Consider the following 8,448-nt stretch of genomic DNA (forward strand, 5'->3'; position numbering starts at 1 on the left):
TTGGAAAACATACAAGACGAACTGGCACAGAGAGACAGGAAACACAAGGATAAATACACCGGGGAAAATAAGCGACACCAGGAGTGGGTGGAGACAATCACAGGGACAGGTGAAACAGATCAGGGCGTGACACAACCACCTATTCCGTAAGGTTTKGAGAGAACAGGTGATGTTTCTCAACCCGTATAGCTAGGGCTTTTCAGTCTCAAACGGCTGTGACCTTTTAATGCTTTGGGGAGATGAAACAACGGAGCCCCATTCAATGAAGGGAAGCGAAGTGGGCGGAGGGGCGATATGCAGGTTGGCATGATTTGTTGACATAACTGTAATCCAAACTCAACCTTCATTACTCGTTTTAGCACTGAGGTTCCAAACTCCGTTTTAGACGAGACTGACTTTATGACCAAAATAAGCCAAAATAAGRGTAKGGAACAACACATCTTCCACGCTGATCCTCAACACGGATCCCCTCAGGGGTGCATGCTCAGTCCAATGGCATTGACGAGTATATGGCTTCACCAAGTGCATTGACGACGTCGTCCCCACAGTGACCGTACATACATATTCCAACCAGAAGCCATGGATTACAGGCGGCAACATCCACATCGAGCTAAAGGCTAGAGCTGCCGCTTTCAAGGAGCGGGACACTAATCCGGACACTTATAAGAAATCCCGTTATGCCCTCAGACGAACCATCAAACAAGCAAAGCGTCAATACAGGGTTAAGATTGAATCCTACAACACCGGCTCTGACGCTCGTCGGATGTGGCAGGGCTTGAAAACTATTACGGACTACAAAGGGAATCCCAGACTCGAGCTGCCCAGTGACACAAGCCTACCAGATGAGCTAAATGCCTTTTATGCTCACTTCAAGGCAAGCAACACTGAAGCATGGATGACTGTGATAACGCTCTCGGTAGCCGATGTGAGCAAGATCTTTAAACAGGTCGACATTCGCAAAGCCGTGGTGCCAGACGGATTACCAGGACGTGTACTCAGAGCATGCGCGGACCAACTGGCAAGTGTCTTCACTGACATTTTCAACCTCTCCCTGACTGAGTCTGTAATACCTACATGTTTCAAGCAGACCGCCATAGTCCCTGTGCCCAAGGAAGCGAAGATTACCTGCCTAAATGATTACCGCCCTGTAACACTCACATCGGTAGCCATGAAAGGCTTTGAAAGGCTGGTCATGGCTCACATCAACAGCATCTTCCCGGATACCTAGACTCACTCCAATTCGCATACCGCCCCAACAGATCCACAGATAACGCAATCTCAATTGCACTCCACACTGCCCTTTCCCACCTGGACAAAAGGAACACTTATGTGAAAATGCTGTTCATTGACTACAGCTCAGCGTTCAACACCATGTGGACCATGAAGCTCATCCCTAAGCTAAGGACCCTGGGACTAAACACCTCCCTCTGCAACTGGATCCTGGACTTCCTGACGAGCCGCCCCCAGGTGGTAAGGGTAGGCAACAACACATCTGCCACGTTGATCCTCAACACTTGGGCCCCTCAGGGGTGTGTACTTAGTCCCCTCCTGTACTCCCTGTTCACCCACGACTGCGTGGCCAAACACGACTCCAACACCATCATTACATTTGCTGACRACACAACAGCGGTAGGCCTGATCACCGACAACGATGAGACAGCCTATAGGGAGGAGGTCAGAGAMCTRGCRGTGTGGTKCCAGGACAACAACCTCTCYCTCAATGTGATCAAGACAAAGTAGCTGATTGTGGACTACAAGAAAAGGCGGGCCAAACAGGCCTCCATTAATATCGACGGGCTGTAGTGGAGCGGGCCGAGAGTTTCAAGTTCCTTGGTGTCCACATCACCAGCGAACTATCATGGTCCAAACACACCAAGACAGTCGTGAAGAGGGCACGACAAAACCTTTTCCCCCTCAGGAAACTGACAAGATTTGGCATGGGTCCCCAGATCCTCAAAACGTTATACAGCTGCACCATCAAGAGCATCCTGACCGGTTGCATCACTGCCTGCTATTGCAACTGCTTGGCATCTGACCATAAGGTGCTACAGAGGGTAGTGCGTACGGCCCAGTACATCACTGGGGCCAAGCTTCCTGCCATCCAGGACCTATATAATAGGCGATGTCAGCCCATAAAAAAGACCATAAAATTGTCCGAGACTCCAGTCAACCAAGTCATAGACTGTTTTCTCTGTTACCGCACGGCAACCGACACCGGAGCGCCAAGTCTTGAACCAAAAGGCTCCTTAACAGCTTCTACCCCCAAGCCATAAGACTGCTGAACAAATAATCAAATAGCCACCGGACTATTTACATTGACCCCCCCCCCCCCCCACCTACATGTACAAATTACCTCATCTAACCTGTACCCACACACACTGACTCGGTACCGGTACCCGCTGTATACAGCCTCGTTATTGTTATGTTATTGTGTTTTTTTTWWACTTTAGTTAATTTGTTAATTATTTTCTTTATTCTTCTTGAACTGCAGTTGGTTAAGGGCTTGTAAAGTAAGCATTTCACAGTAAGGTCTACACTTGTTGTATTCGGCGCATGTGACAAATAAAGTTTGATTTGATTTGATCACTGGGGCCAAGCTTCGTTCCATCCAGGTCCTCTATATCAGGGGAAGGCCCTAAAAATTGTCAAAGACTCCAGCCACCCTAGTCATAGACTGTTCTCTCTGTTACTGCACGGCAAGCGGTACCGGATCGCAAATTCGAGGTCCAAAAGGCTTCTTAACAGCTTCTACCCCCAAGTCATAAGACTCATGAACAGCTAATCAAAGGGCTACCCAGACCCCTCTTTTACGCTGCTGCTACTCTCTGTTTATAATCTATGCATAGTCACTTTAACTCTACCTACATGTACATATTACCTCTATTACCTCGACTAGCTTGTGCCCCCGCACATTGACTCTGTACTGGTACCCCCTGTATATAGCCTCTCTTGTTATTTTACTGCTGCTGTTAAATTATTTGTAACTTTTATTTTCTATTTAAAAATGTTTACTTATGTATTTTTTACTTAACACTTAATATTTAAAAAAAATCTTAACTACTTAAAGCATTGTTGGTTAAGGGCTTGTAAGTGAGCATTTCAATGTAAGATCTGCACCTGTTGTATTCGGCGCATATAACAAATAACATTTGATTTGAATCCTATTTACTCTTTTGACACTAGAATAAATGTTTCTGACTCATATCGATGCCACATGGGCAATTTGGGCAAAAAGATGAGTCGATGAGTTGGTTTTTACGGGCAGTCACTCTTTAAAACGTACAAAGTATTACAGACACAGTGTAAGGTTTTCTCTGACGCTATTGTAAAAAGTAGAACCATAGTAGATGTATCTCTATTTTCTGATTGGATTATTATGGAGTGAGGGCCCTGGCCTGTTCCCAGAGTTTGGACTGGTGTTGTTCTCGTAGTTAACTATTCTTCAGGTTGTGTTTGAATCTAATTATGGGCCAATCCATCTCCCCTGGCATGTGAAGAGAGGAACAGACATCTACTAACATGGTCTCCAAACTTAGCCTTTGAAAGAGAATACTCAAATAATGAATAATTATGCCTTGTGCGATCTTCCAGGAGTTAAAACAGAAATTCCTAGTAGTCTCTTCTATATTGTGTTGTGGATGTAAAAGTATCCTGTCAAGTTTCCCACATCTTCAACACTATCCCAGTTCCAAGTACTGGAATATCCTAGCCCTTTTTGTGGAACAATGCCAGACCACCATATTACTTAGCACATTGTAAATATGGGCTCCTCTATTCATCTGTTTTTCAGTATTGACCTATGGGTTGAGCCTGTGTATTTATTTGGAATGAGTTGAGCCCTCCTATACTTAGCGAGAACATGAGTTGTAATTTACTTGTAGTGATCTGAGTGTATCACTTCCTTTAGCATCTCCCCTGGCCCTATTTAGTTTTAAAGGCTTTGGTTTCTTTGCACAAACATTTAAGATGCTTGCATTTTGTGAATACGTAATTATGGCATATTGTGCCTGCTGACTATAGCAGAAAGATCGCCTGTCCACTTGCATTAGGGTAACTTGATTGTGTGAGCAGCTCAAGACAGCATTCACTTTGGCCTGGTTTCAGAAGTGTTGTATGCCCTTGTATTTTTCACATGGTGCTATTTGGGGGTGGAGGTTGTGGCTGCTTTTGTGGTGTTACATGATTGGTGGTGAATTCAAGCCTCATCAAAGAGAGCACAGGGGATTTATGTGTTCAGAAATTCCCTGTAATGAAAGCACATTTTGTCTTCTCTGCTGTTGCCTCCATTGACTCGCATGTGGTATTAGCATTTTTTTGTTTCCAAATGCTGCAAACTAAAAGTGAGGTGTTTTGTGGAGCCCTTGTTAGGAGCATGCTGAACACTACTACATATACATATTTATAGTGAGGATCCTGCGGGTATATCTTTGATGTGCAGAGGAACTAGTTAATCAATTCACCAATAGGTGGCGCTCATTCCTCAAAGGAACTTTGCACTAAAGTGGATGGTCAGCAAGTCAGTCTAAATGCTTGCATACATTTTAATTATAACTTATGTTTAATTATGAGTTTATCTTTGTTTGTATCTTTGTTCAATCTTAAAGGTCCAATGCAGATGTTTTTATCTCAATATCAAATCATTTCTTGGTAACATTTAAGTACCTTACTTTGATTGTTTTTAATTAAAGTGGTTAAAACGACAACAAACAAAAATAGCTTCTTAGCAAAAGAGCAAGAATTTTACTATGACTGTCTGGGAGTGGTCTGAGTGGGGAAGGGAAAACTGAAAACTAGCTGTTATTGGCAGAGAGGTTTGGAATGCTGTGTGATGTGGCCTGTGTTATGTGGCCTGCCTGGTGATGTCACAAACTCCATCCCACCAAAACAGCCTGAAATTTCAGATGATCTTTTCAAACAGCTCTTACAGTAAAAGGACATTATCATAATTTTTACAATTTCACAGTATTATTTCAACCTCATAGTTTGGAAGTATATATAAAACACAGGAAAATCACATTTATGACTGCACTGGGCCTTTAATATAAACGTAATTTACTTTATGTAGTTATTGTCAACTAATGTGACTACTCAATAGTAGTTTTATGGGCCATTTTTATAGTAGTAATCATTGTATTAGAATGCTCATCAGCATTTGTCAGYTTTTTATTATTCATCCTGTTTTTATTGGTGCTAGACCTTGGGTGATCAATCTTGATACCCTGGCTCTGTGCACAACCACAGGAGGTTGGTGGCACCATAACTGGGGAGGACGGCGCGCGTGGTTAGTCGCTGGAGCGGAATAAGTGGAATGGTAGAAAATACATCAAGCACATGGTTTCCATGTGTTTGATGCCATTCCATTGCTCTGTTCCAGACATTATTATGAGCCATCCTCCCCTCAGCAGCCTCCACTGTACAACACACCAAAATCTATTTATTTTCTAGAACACAAACAAGTTGGATGGCTCAACAAAGTGACCGCTGCTTTGTAATTCTTCTCTATTTGCTCTCCAAAACAAACAGGCTGCGCTGAGGCAGGGGGCTCCACTTGGACTGCACCCTCCAACCTCTCACCTCTAACCTAATACATGCAGCCGCATGCTATGTGTATTCGGCTCTATGCTGTGTGTGTTTCAGGCTACTGCTGTGTACAGTGGAATCCAGCAGTCAGAGCATCGTGTGTACCTGAGTCACCTATGGAGTGGGCCGGGGCAGAGTGATCTGTCTGACCCAGTCGCTGGCCTTGTCCGGCTCCCTCTCATGGACAGCCTTATCTGCAGAGCAGTGTGTGGCTCCACAGTCCAGGATGCTGCTGCTGGCATAGGGGACACAGAGACCCATAACAACACACACAGAAACTCTGAGCTGAGTAGAGACACGCCACTATCGCTATTGTGTATGGCAGAATGTCTCAAATATTGCTGCTACTAAAACCCCTTAAATTGATAGTAACACAGCCAGCTCCCTGACTTAAGTGTGAAACGTCCCTTTCCAGAATCTTCTTGTGTCCTCAGAGTAGAATGCCACGAGGTGTGCATGTCTAGATTACAGTGGAATGGAATACCAGTTTCAGTGTGGACAGTGTGAAGTATCTAGTGAAGTATTCAGTGTGAAGTATTTAGGAAATGTTTACTGTCTATCAAATTGGTAGTAAACATACCTGTTTCCTCTCTTTCCTGATTTAAAGGAAGTGCTCGCTTTCCACAGGGGTGAGGATTGATTTATGTTATAGTGTGCTTAAAGAATTTGACATGTTTTACAATGACCATCTGGGGCAAGAGTAAGTCATTYTGAAATATGTGCTATCCATCGAACTGAAGGGAGGCATCTGCTTGAAGGGATKAACAAGCCTGCACAGCTCTCTCTGCCGCTAGTTATCTAGATGTTAAAGCCTCTCAGTAAGAGTCACATTCAAATCATTACAAACTCACAGCTACTTATTTGGCACGCACTAATGGTCAGATGTGCAACAAGTGTTCCTAGCTTCCTCTGCTTATGCCGTGCCAGATCCTGTAACATATGTCCCTCTGTCCGTGCCGTTGCATTTGGCACCGTCCAGTGAAAATGACACCTGCACCTGCACGCGACACGTCTCCCCAGGATGCAGTCGCCAATATGGACACGAGAGAACCTTTGCGGATGGACAGCTTGCCCTCTGGTGCACCCGCCACATGCCAACATGACGCAGCCTATCTGTTCATTATGAAAGAATAAGCATGTGCTTGTTCTTTTGCCTCGCTCTTTTCGGGGGCGCGCATGTAGCTGAACAGATGTACATTTAACACGCCTGGCTCTGCACTCTCCCGCCAACATGACCCCAGGGTGTGCCATATACCCACCTCCTCTACACCCCTCGCCAATTAGAGGGAAAAGGAGAGGGGGGAGTTKGTGTAACAACGAAGGCCTTGTGCCGGGCGCATGGCAGGCCAGTGTGGGGGCTGTAGATGGACTCGTGGAGGCGCTGGGAATGATCTGGCAGGCAGGTGCTCCTTTTGTCTCTGGGACAGTACCAGCAGACAATAGCSCCGGCACTGTCACTTTGCTCACTGACTTGATACACTGGAGCAATGGTAGCTAGAGGGCCTCAACTTTGACCCYAAGGCAGTCTGGACAGACGAGACCTTGCAGGGTTGGTGTGTGCAGCTTGAGACACACGCTGTGGTGTCAGCGGGAAAGAAAGGCAGAGATGGATGTCCCAGATACATTGGTTTTATTTAATCAGTCTGTTTAATGAGGTGAGCTGCATATGATTGGGAAAACCTCAAATATATGTTATTGTTGGGACTGGTGAAATAATTGGGAAATATTCACTTTAATCAATGGTGTTTTATATGATAGGAATGATATACTGTTTGGCATAAAGTGACCCGATTCAAAGACAATTACATGCTAGTCTATTGCAAATGTCACATAACTTTGAGGCAACTTTGCCAGGACCTTGTTTGAAATATGGAAATAAAACATAATTTTGACTTGCTGGAAATGCCTTTGAATCATCGAAAGATTTTCCTGAAGGCACAGGCCTGTCTATTGACATAATGTCTCTGATGCTCCCAGTAGGCATCTTATAGATACACAGACATGTTGGTACGCACCTGAAGAATGTATGTTACTACATGCCAATTAAACTGGTTGGTGAAAAATCTGTTATAATGATGTTAGTATAGCTATCGTCTGTTGTCCAAAAGGGTKTCCTCTACATGAAGAGTTTCAGAGAGACAAATAATTATTTTATTTATTTTGCAAAACGCTATACACTGAGTATACCAATTTTTTTTTTTGCTCTCCAGAACAGCCTCAATTCGTCAGGACATGGACTCTACAAGGTGTTGAAAGCGTTCCACAGGGATGCTAGCCCACAATGCTTCCCACAGTTGTGTCAAGTTGGCTGGATGTTCTTTGGGTGGTGGACCATTCTTGATACAAACGGGAAACTGTTGAGCCTGAAAAACCCAGCAGTATAGCAGTTCTTGGCACAAACTGGTGTGCCTGGCACCTACTACMATACCCTGCTCAAAGGCACTTACATTTCTTGTCTTGTCCATTCACCCTCTGAATGGCACACATACACAATCCATGTCTCAAGGCTTACAAATCCTTCTTTAACCTGTCTCCTGCCCTTCATCTACACTGATTGAAGTGGATTTAACAAGTGACATCAATCAGGGATCATAGCTTTCACCTGGATTTACCTGGCCAGTCTATGTTATGGAAAGAGCGGGTATTCTTAATGTTTTGTATACTCAGCGTACAGTGCATATCCTCCTCACTCTCAGAGAAATTATTCATTTGTGACAACAACAACAAATATTAAATATAGTAATATCAGATCTGTAAGTAAAACATTTACGTTTGACATTTTAATAATTTAGCAGATGCTATTATACAGAGCGACTTACCATAAGTGTATTCATCTTACGATATCTAGGTGAGACAACCACATATCCC

The sequence above is a fragment of the Salvelinus sp. IW2-2015 genome, unplaced genomic scaffold (assembly GCF_002910315.2).
Source record: "Salvelinus sp. IW2-2015 unplaced genomic scaffold, ASM291031v2 Un_scaffold887, whole genome shotgun sequence".
NCBI lineage: Eukaryota > Metazoa > Chordata > Actinopteri > Salmoniformes > Salmonidae > Salvelinus > Salvelinus sp. IW2-2015.